Source organism: Mastigoproctus giganteus, chromosome 8 (assembly GCF_048544385.1).
Source record: "Mastigoproctus giganteus isolate SK-2022 chromosome 8, ASM4854438v1, whole genome shotgun sequence".
Lineage (NCBI taxonomy): Eukaryota > Metazoa > Arthropoda > Arachnida > Uropygi > Thelyphonidae > Mastigoproctus > Mastigoproctus giganteus.
In genome coordinates, this window is record NC_143582.1 from 215,313,531 (window position 1) to 215,323,671 (window position 10,141).

General features: G+C 34.9%; 1 non-coding gene across 1 annotated transcript; it reads left to right on the top strand.

Annotated features, from left to right (window-relative positions):
- Nucleotides 1-8,974: 8,974 nt before the first annotated feature.
- LOC150082269 (U1 spliceosomal RNA) lies at nt 8,975-9,139 on the top strand. The gene has a single exon (XR_016547344.1). It is a non-coding gene; the product is annotated as a U1 spliceosomal RNA (small nuclear RNA).
- The last annotated feature ends 1,002 nt before the right edge of the window (nt 9,140-10,141 follow it).

Genomic DNA, 10,141 nt, shown 5'->3' on the forward strand with positions numbered 1-10,141 from the left:
GGTAATTGTGTTCAACTGATAATAAAAATTGATTGATGAAATAATCTATATTTTATTTCAAAATTAAATTGTATACAAGACAAGATCCTGATTGAACGATTGAAATAAATCCCACCCTTCTTCACACACTGAAAATTAAGATGTCTAATTATATCAGCTTTCTTTTCCCTACTTCGCTAATTCTTCTACTTCTTAAACTAGCATACCATACTAAAGTTAGTGTATGATACTATAAAAATTATTATTCCCTCTGAATTTTATTTTAACTATGAGCTGAGCAGCCTTAATACGTGTGTTGTTTGAGTTTATAAATTCCGACCAAGTTTCGGGGGACATATTCTTCCTAAACCAGAATTTCAGGTAATGTATTTTCTGTAATAAAGAGTATTTGTCCCTGAAACTTTTTTCTAGCTCATTTTTCTAGCTGAGTCTCCCCCAACCAGGAGGCACAAACGAAGCTAGAAAGATGGACAGAGAAGACACTCCATGGTAGACACTACAATGATCTCCATCAAGATCACATATATAAAATTGCTTCGAATGCATGGCTCACGAGCGGGACGTTCTTCCCCGAGACTGAAGGATTCCTGCTAGCCACCCAAGACCAGGTAATCAACACCAGGAACTATAGAAAATACATCGCCAAGGAGCCCGGAGTATTCAATGACACATGTCGACGATGCCACCCAGACTGAGCACACTCGTAGACACGACCAGGTAGCCAGGATAATACATCAGAAGCTAGCGAAGAAATACCAGTTGACCAAAGAAAGTGTACCATACTGCAAGTACAATGCCCAGGCAGTACTAGAGACCCAACCCACAAGCTGTATTGAGACCACGCCATAATAACGGATAGGACAATCGCGCACAACATACCGAACATAACCCTTGTGGACAAGATGGAAAAGGCTACCTACCTGATTGACATATCAGTGCTCAACACTAGCAATGTCCAGAAAACCCGTGGGGGAAAAATCAGGAAGTACACAAACCTAAGACAGGAGATTAAAGAGATGTGGCATATGCAACAAGTAACGACCATCCCGATCATCGTGTCAACTACAGGTATGGTGCCAAAGACCCTACATAACAGCCTAGCAGCAATAGGTCTTCCAGCGAACACCTACAAGGAACTCCAGAAAGTCCAATCCTGAACGCCTGTAGGATAGTCAGCGAGTTCCTCGACCAACACTAACACCAGACATAACAACAACCACCCTGTGTACTGGTAGCAGAAATAATAATAATAATTCACTGACGGAAGTACGTTTCTATTATACCTCATATTGTGAATGTCTTCACAACGAGTTGCCATGATATTAAACTACCTTGAATAAGCAACGCTCTGACAGTGGATTCTCGAATAGGCAACACTTCGCCAGTGGATTGCCCGCAAAGGTGATGGTATAGTCTTCTCCACTGTTGAAATGTTGCTTATTCGAGGTAGTGCAAAATCAGGGCAACTCGTTGTAAAGGCACTCAGAATATGAGATATTCAACAAAACGATGCAATTTCACTTACTTCGGTGATTTACTACGAACTAAAACGATGCTTGATACTCACTTGTTCGATTACTTTTTTTAACATAAAAATAAAGAATTTTTATATTTAAAAAAAAAAAAACGTATTAAGTGGGAAAACGTACACTGTGTATTCTTTATCAAGAATTTTTATGCTGAAAACTTTTAATCCGGGATACTTCTTACTCGGGAAAAGAATACATTGCAACAAAGAGTTGAAATTAGGACTTAAGAAAGCAAACCTAGTATAGGAGAAGACTTCTTATCTTCACTACAATCGAAAAAATATTTAAATATATATTGAAACGTTTCCTCTCACTTGGGGGCGCTCTCCACCACCACCCAAGGTCAGTGAAATTTGAAACGTGCACATGCGCAATTCCCACGATATTAAAGAATGAATACAGAAGAGGCGAGCTCTTCTGCTGATTTTTATAAATTAAAAAGAATACAAGCACATCAAAATGTTGCCGAAATAATGGTAATAATGCAAATATATAAAGAATCATAGGGTGTATTTTTAACTTTAATGAATTAAAATTTATTTTTAAGATATGTTAAAACAAATTAAAATTCTTTAGAACACGTTTTTGATTTCGTATTAAATCAGAAAGATTTTCATATTTTTAAATAATATCTGATCAGACTCTAACTTTGTCCTCTGTTGAAATGTGCGCCATCTATCGTTAACTATTATAATTATTCTGAATATCGATGCTTCTCTTGATAACTGTCAGTGATTTTATATCGATATTATTGGTACGATATATCGAAACTAATGTATATGACATGTGATATAAATGCAAATCTAAATATATATTTGAAAATTAATAGTTTGTGATAGTTTCCTGGAAGCTGTAGTAAGTTGGTTTAGTGATGAATACCTGAAACAGCAAAGATCCAGAATGAATTCACCTTTGATGTGTTTTTGCGTCATCAGGATTTAACCTTAGTAGAGTAGTTCATGCTTGTGTCTTATTCTTCATACCAAAACAAAATCTGCCCTCAAAACGAGTTGCCATGGTATTGGACTCTTTAAAAAATATTCTGATATAATATTTTTGTATCGCACTACATAAAAAAAATAATAATAATAATGGCATCACCAAAATTCTTATGTTCCATTTTCTTAAAAGATTTTTTTTAAAAAAGTGCGATATTAGGGTAACTCATTCTAAACACAGCTGTCTCTTGTCTATCTCTTTCCTTCTTGTTTCATCCAAACGGTTTGCTGTTTTTATTGTCTGTCAGATGATTTTTTTCCGGTTTTGCGCTTCTTCTTTTTTTATCGCTAAATTTAAATAGAGCGCGAAACTCCCTCCCTACCCCCAGCAGGTACAAAGGGCCTCGTACGAAGGTGGGGGGGTTGAATTGTATAAATAATTAGAATATAATTTATAGATGTTTGAGGAACAGGAAGTGTAATCCAATACAGGTGTTCCTTGTGTACACTTTGTAAGATTTCTTTACAACTGTATAATTAATTTTAATATTCTTCTCCAAGTTCTTAGAATGGAAAAGAATTGTTCTTTCGATTGAATATAAACTACAATAAATATGAAAAAAGGTGCTAAAGTGCCAAGTTTAATAAGGTGGCACCTTAGCAACTCTATTTAGGGTCTCTATTTAGGGTCGGACTCTGGTTTTGGCAAAGGCGACTATTGTCTGGGCAACTGGGCCTGTCAACTGGACTACTTGGTTACATGGAGCAGCAAGGAGACATCGCTTTCATTGATGTGATTATGCTTTCAAATTTACGTACAGTAAACCATTTAAAATCTGGCACTCTCGGGGATTGAGAGGTACCGGGTTTCAAAATTTTCCGGATTTTAGAGAGGTCTATCTTTGTGTGGTGGTTGTTTAGCAGTTTTAAGGAACCATTTCAATGACTATTAAAGGCAAATAACTGAACTAATTGACATCTGTAAACTTTTATGATAACCATCTTCTCCTTTCATCTTTTTTTTGGAGGGGGGAGAGTGGCGAAAAGGATTTAAATGTATACATAATGGAATGATCTTAGTTTACACAGAGAACAATATTGCCTTTGTATGAGTTGTTTGGTATTGCACTACTTTCAGCGGACTTTTGCTGTATTACAACTTTGAAACCGATTTCGTACACAGATTAGAATAATACTTTAAACTGTTTTCGTCTGTATGTTTTCACTAGAGACTAACTGCTATCTAATGAAGGACCAGTTGGTCCTGACACCGGCTGTCATTGTGGTCTCACTTTTAAATACATGGCCGGTTAATCTTTAATAGATGCCATCTGTTTGAAAGTAGTGCAATGCTCGTGTAACTCCAGTACTCAGGACGGCAAGGCATCGTATGCAAAATAAATACCTATTCGAATAAGTTTGTCTTTAACCAAAAAATCGTTCATAATAGTCCCGCATTAACTCTATACACTTCTCACACCACTGTTTTAAAACATTCTTGAAATTCTTCCAACTTCTTCCTTTAATTCAGTTCTTCCAAATTTTTCCTTTAGACAGTCGAATCGCATTCTTTGGATATTTTCGATGGTATGAAATCGTTTCTCTTTTTTTTTCATTTTTAACTTTAGAAAGAGAAAGAATTCAGCTGCAGTGAAATGAATGGGCAGAGGGGGGAGGGGGGGTATTGATCTCTGAATAGTTAGCACGGAATGCGTAAGTACAACGAAAACCAGTTCTTGTTTTCCTTGAAGTCTGGTGTGTAGCATCGAATTCTTTGCAATAACTGTAATTAGATGGGACAGAACTATTCTTGCAAAGAATCCATAAGTCTACAACTTCTCAATGTAATTTTGCATCATTTCCATGTAGTCAAAAACTTCGATTTACTTTACTGTTACTAATTTAGAACAGGAACGGGTTATTCAATCGTAATTCCACATCAAACTTGACCAAATGCATGCTCAAAAATAAGTGTAAACAAAAATTTGGAAGTTTATATTTACTAAAAAATAATTATGTAGGATTACTTAAGTGTTTCTTATACAGATTCAATAATTAAAAGAATGTAAAATATAATTATATTTTTTATAGTTAATATAAAAAGCTAACTATATAAAGTGTTCAAATTCTGATCTCTAAATGTGATCTGTTTTTTGTTGTTAGAGATGTTATATCCTTACTATATCAAAAACATGTTCAAAAATAACTAACTGTAAATATTGCTAATTTAATTACTGTCTTTTGAACTGTGCAGGATAGACGTGTGCGCTAACATTCTTATTTTTAGTACAAATAGCCTTCAAACGCTTTTTGATGCTTTTGTTATTTCAGCACTGTTAAAGCTGGCTTGAAACGGTCTCCTACAAACATATAGAATGAAAAACTTTCATCTGAAAATCCCAAATCCCAAATTGCATTGTCAGCGAAGAAATCCCACCCCCTCCAATCACTTATAAATGTTATCGATTTAATCCCACATGAATCAAGTTTCTGGAAAACTGTAATAATAAATACATGTAGATTTATAAAGGATGTTTTAATTTTTAAAATTATTTTAGTTAATTTAAAAATTTAAAGGTAAATATTTTATTACACAAAAATTGATTTAAATAGTAATTATATATTTTTAAGAAATTCTGTTTCATAATTCTATACTTTTATACGATCCTTATGGGATGCGCTGTCTATCTATCCTCAATTCTTTTTTTATTTCTTCTTCTTCTGGCGTTATAACCCAGGGTAGGTCTTAGCCTTTTCACGATGTTCCACTAATAACCCCTCCCAGAAGTCAAACTTCTCCAACTTCTTATTGTCATGATCTTTAAGTGCTCTTCTATGTTATCCATCCATCCATCTTTTCCGCAGTCTCCCAGCTAAAATGCCTCCCACAAATGTGGGAAGCATTTTAGCTGGAATCCATCTGTACCATTTCCTTCTTTAGTGATGAAATTAAGAATTAAATCAATAATTAGACAAAATACAAAGGATACTGCTCCATAATGCTCAAAAGATATTTTCAAATTCCGTAATGGTGCTAACGAATTCTCTGAATAACTCAACATTTTTGGATTTTATATTTCAAGTAACTGTCACGTTATGCAATAAAATAAAAGCTGCACGAAACCTAGACTTCTTTCATCTAGTTGTTGTTTAATTCTATATTTTAAATGCCCTTAAAGCTATGTTTCGTAGTTACCCTAGCAGGATAAACTCCTTTTCCAAAAATCTGCAATACGTTCCCATCCATGGATTTTTAAAGCTCTGCCCATCACAGACCATTAAAAATTCTACAAGAAAATTCTCAAACTGATAACGATCACTTTCCTTTTAACTTATAATAGTAGACACATAAATTACTATAGGGTCTTTTAGTGTTTATAGATTAGTTAGAAATTATTTTAATATATTGAAAAAATCTTTAAAATTTCATATAACATGATTATTTTAAAAAAATAAAATTTTTACGGAATTTCCATTATTTTCTTATTTGTTTGCTTTGCCTTTTAAGTGATACCATCTATCCATTACTCTGTTTTGTCATCAGCTGTATAACAAACCTGTTTCTATTTAAATTCTCCACCACTAGTTGCTATTCCCATTCCGAAGTATTACTGAAGTATCAGCAAAGATGAAAAAATTCCACAAGAGAAATGCATGATGCAATAATTTAAAACTTTATAATGATAAAGTATTCTTTAAATGAAGCAAAAATTACCAAGTAGTAGGCGCTACATTCGCAAACACCCATGCAAATGTTTGACTTGATTCACATAACTCCAAAAAATTGAGTTATTCACCTAACTCAATTTTTTTTTTTTTTTTTTTTGACTAGTGCTGCAAATGTCTTGGGCTTTATCTCATAATGTGGATACCTTCACAACGAGTGGTAGAGGTATTGCACTGCTATGGATCAGGAGTAACGTTTGAGAGCTGTGGAGGGTTTATGAAAGCATTCGTCCTAGAAAATCGCAATAGAAAGATCTCTTGGCACTCTGGGTCTAGCAGATAGTGATGGACAATTTTAAAACATTACTTGTTATAGTCATGGATAGATGGCGCAGCGTCATTTAAAATGAAAGAAGAACAAATAAGAAAATAATGAGAGAAAACCTTACAAAAAATTATATTCTACTAAAATAATCACGTAACATAAACTTTTCTTTTAAAATTTTAAAGTATTTTTTAAATTATTAATATTCTTTCTTAACAATTTATAAATACTAAAATACCCTATAATAATTTATATGCGTAAATTACTATAGGTTAACAAGAAAGTTAATTATTATCAGTTTGACTGTAGAATTTGTAAGTTTAGTAGGGAGGAAAGTTCTCCCCCTCTAAGTATGTTGTCAATAAATATTTCCTGTACGTGGATAAGAGGCGCAAAAAACTCCATTTTTTTTATTGTGATTTTTCTGATTTGTATTGAGCAAAAATGTCAGGCGCTTTACTCTTCTCATCCATGTAGATCTTAACTGGATAGGTAGGCAACGGTGCCCAAATTAATTAGCAGAGGCATGCAAGCTTATACAACATTAGCAAAAAAAAAAAAAAAAAAAAATCCCGTTTCTCACATCCATTTGCTCTAAAAGTTTGTCCAGTTCTTCCTTGAATTTATTTAAACTATCAATTTCCACAACGACAAACGGAACTTTGTTCCATCAATCAACCGCGCGCTGGCTAAAGGCATATTTCAACGCATCTATTCTACAACTGTCTTCCCTAAACTTTAATTTATGCCCCCCTCAGGTTTGTAATCTGAGCAAGAGGAAGAATCCCATCGGAATTGGGCCTGCTCAACCCATTCAAAGCCTTATACACTCCAACTGACCACCTCGCAATTGCCTATCCTCCAGACGCTGCAATTTGCAGAACTTAAGCGTTTCTTGGTAAGAGGACCCCTTCGTTCCCCTCACCAATCTTGTTGCTCTTATCTGTACTCGTTCTAGCAACTCTACATTCTTCCTAAAACGAGGCCTCCAGACCTGTACACAGTACTCAAAGCATGGCCTGACCGTTGCCTTATACAAAGGGTTAATTCCTGTATGTCATTGATTAGAGGTAGTGCAATACATGGGCAACTCGTTGTGCAGGATGAGCATAATATACTTATGAATTGATGCTTTTCACACTACTATCATAGTTTTTCTCAAAGAGTTGTCTATGGTGTATCTACACCGACATTATATAGATATAGTATCTTAAGCTCTTAGAATATTATGCCTAGTTGCATTTATTTTTATTTAAATAATAAACATTACGAAAATTGGTCCCTGTTTTAAGTGAAGTAATACAGGATCCCCTGTATTACTGCAGTCTTGTCTAGATGATCTTGCAATGCTTCTTTGACCAGTGACTCCATTATTTTCACCGGAACAGAAGTTAAACTAACAAGTCTGTAATTACTCGTGTCATCCTTTGATATTCCTTTGTGATTTGGAGATACAAATGCACAGCTGCAGTCAGTAGGGACTTCCCCTGAGTCCAAGGATGCTCTCATAAAATTATGTCCATCCTAGTTATCCGATGATAATTGGTGCCATAATATTCCATTTAAAACGAATCCACCTAAAACATGGACCAATTTTTGTATGTTTATTATTTAAATAAAACTAAATGCGACTACACATAATATTTTAAGAGTTTAAGATTCTATATCTATATAATATCGGTGTAGATACACCACAGACAACTCTTAAAAAAAAACAATGGTAGTAGTGTGAAAGACACCATTTCATTTGTATCTCATATTGTGTTCATCCTTCATAACGAGTTGCCCACGTATTGCACTACCTCTAATAAGTAATGCTTCACTAATAGAGAAGCCTATTGTTGCTTAATCTCTGTGCACTCCACCACCCAGATGACACCATTCAAAGCTAGTTGGCTTTTCATCGGTGGGTGGGCAGGTGCCCTGGTATCGCAAGTGAAGCGTTTCTTATTTGAGGTAGTGCAATATATGGGCAGCTCGTTGTGAAGGATGAGTAGATATGATGTATCTACAGTACACCGATATATTATGTATTTGTGCATGGTAAAAAATGAAGGAATTGAAAAATGGGAAAATTATTTTATTAGACATTTTTATTATAAAAGAAGATCGTTTTCACAAAGAAATATTCAAGTGCTTATTCAATTCTTTAAGTTTTCAAATTCGCGTAACTGCAGGGACTCGGATACCAGGGACCCCTGTACTTCCTTCGCCTTCTCCTTTAATATAACTGGACATATCCCAGTTATGTTAAAGCAGGAGGCAATTTTAACCCTAAATTGAATTGGCTGCTGAAGAAGATTGCTGCTGAAGATATACTATTTAATCTTTTTTAATCTCTAAAGAATAATTAAAATTTTTATTAAGAACCTTCTGTAATTAATAAATATAAAATAAATTTATGAAGATAATTACTTATTTATTTAATATAGTTATTGCGTTTTATTATAGTATTTATACACCATATTCCTGTAATCATGTGTTTAGAAGGCTATGCATCCATCAGAGAGAAAAGCATACTTACCTGGCGCTGGGACTCGCACTGATCACTAAGGGTGCATCCCCAGGGAGAGGCTCGCTCATTGCACACCGAGTGGGCTGACCCTTGCCACTTGCCCAAACTGGGATAGATGGAGCGTGTAATTTTTGTTGCGTGGGGACAGCGTTCGCGCTTCCCCGTATTACAATTTAAAAGTAGTTTTTTTTTTTTTTTTTAACAGGGGAGGTGTTGGTATTGCACCATTAAGGGTGGGGCAATCCCAACTTAAATTTTATTTAAGTCATATGCGGTTGGTACATTCCACTGCAGTTATTGAGTCAGGACTTTCCTAACCCCAGAGACCTATTTGAACAACTTTCTTTTCATTTATTCCCCTAACTTCCATTTTCTGGAACAACATTCTTCCACAGTATTTCCTAGAAATTAGAATCTACAGAAACGGTACAAGGTTCTAACGCCTTTCGTGTCTGGGAGTTCAATAAAAAAAAAAAAAAACCAACGTCAAAGCCTCATACCTAAGACTATAAGGCTTTAGTATATTGTGCTTGCAATTATTTGATCGATTGACATGTTTGCGAGTAAAAAACCATGCTAAACTTGCCTGACACCGACTAGTTCAACTACTGTCTGAAAATACCATAAAACATGTCGCGTGATTTGCACCTGGTGTTTCTTGTTTGAGGGTTTCATAAAAAAAAAAGTACAGAGGAAAACATATTTCACCTTTATAACGAGTTGCTGGGGATTGCACTGAAAGGCTGTTATATGAGAACCCTTTTCTGGACTTTTGGACACCAGGTAGCAATGTTGACCAAAGCACAAAAACTATTTACACTCCCAAAAATACAGAAACTAATACATAAAATGTATGTTGTAAGTATTGCCATAAAGTATACTGCTATACTTTATGGCAATTATGGAACCCGAAACTAAAGGCCTTTTCGCACACAAAATCCGTTTTAAAGTTGTCCGCCTTAATTACAGTAGACTGTCGAAATAGCGGCTCCCCAAATAACTGAACATTCGAGCTAACGGCACATTGAGATCGGATGTTTACATGCAGATGTCTTGCAGTGGCGAAAAATGAAAAAAGGCAAGTCACGTGATTACTGTCCCATTTGTTTACGTTCGCCATTCTGAAAGTGAATTCTGTACTAATATCACGGATTAAGCTGTTTTACAT